We start from the raw sequence: 1,462 nt of genomic DNA, 5'->3' as shown, positions 1-1,462 counted from the left end.
AATAGGGGATTGCTAAAAGAAAAAAAACCCAAAATAGATTTTTTTAAAAAATTTGAAAATTTATTATATTTTTTAATTGGGCCCTTATTGCATAAAATTTTTTAAAATTTTATAGTTTTTATTATTTATAGAAAATAATAGGGATTGTTAAAGAAAATCCCAAATTTATGTGTTTGGTAATTAGTACAACGGTTGCAAAGTAGTTTTGTCCGTTTAAGATTTGTCATTGCTTCTTTACTTTGTATTTCTTGTACTTTCCACACAGAAAATCTCATGGCAAATTAAAATTGTTTCGAGAACAAAGAAACCCACAAAGTAAAATAGCTTGAGTTATTAGTACTGCTTTATTGATTTGATTATTTTTAATATTTAAGTGAACTTAAAAGTATGTATTTCTTGATTAACGATATCTCTTGAAATGTACTATTCTGCTCAGAAATTTTACATTATATTTAGGTTACAAATTAAATGGTTAAAATAATAACGCAAAATAGCACACATTCTTATAAGCAAATGTTGATTCTTTTAAATAATAAAGGTAAAATAGCAAAATTAACCATATGTTCACATCGGTCAAAGCTTAAAAAAAAAAGAAAAAAGAAAAAGGAGCTATGTGATAAAAAGAAAAAGGAACTATGTGATAAAAAGAAAATCAAAGATAGAACTATGTGACAAAAAGAAAATTAAGGAGAATTTAATTGATTAATTATTCAAGTTGCTAGTTCATTTAAATTTTAAAAACTGCAAAGATTCCAATGTATATTTCCTTGGAATTAGTCGTGTGAACTGTGAAAGTTGAAGAAACGAGAAATATCCTCACAAAAGGAGGGCATCACATAGTGCCTGTTGCACCATGAAGCTAGAAAGTTTGTATTTTGGGCCTGGGTCAGCCCAACACAACAATCCAATTGTCTGTAAGAAAAAAGAGTGAACCTCAGAACACCTCTTCCAAGTTCTTATGGAGCTCCACTTATTTTATGTGTATACACACACAAACACATACACATAAATCTTATTTTGATGAAAATTATAAAAAATGATACAATAGAATTTAATTAAATATTAAAAATATTCTTTTATAATAAGAATCTTATCATTATATAATTTTATTACTTTATTGCCTCAAAACTATTTTAATTTTAAAAAATTATTTATATAGTTTAAAGATTGGAGGGTTCATGATTTATAATTGTAAAAACATATTAATTTAGCTAAATTCATATTTGTTCTTTTATATAATTTCTTCTGTATGATTATAAATGTGCGGTTTTATAAAGATTTTAAAGGGGGTGTGAAATTGTTCTGGGTCCAAATAAAGACAAATGCACAATGAATTTTGCTGCGCAAATATATTGGCAATTCAAACGTAAAAATGTTTATAGGAAAAATTGTCTGAAGTATTTGAGATTCAAATAAAATCTCATGTAAGGAGAAAACCAACAATCCATTTTACACAGCATTG

This window comes from Citrus clementina, unplaced genomic scaffold, assembly GCF_000493195.1.
Source record: "Citrus clementina cultivar Clemenules unplaced genomic scaffold, Citrus_clementina_v1.0 scaffold_6, whole genome shotgun sequence".
NCBI classification, from domain to species: Eukaryota; Viridiplantae; Streptophyta; class Magnoliopsida; order Sapindales; family Rutaceae; genus Citrus; species Citrus x clementina.
The sequence above is the reverse complement of the archived record's forward strand: the minus strand, read 5'-3'. Positions refer to the sequence as shown.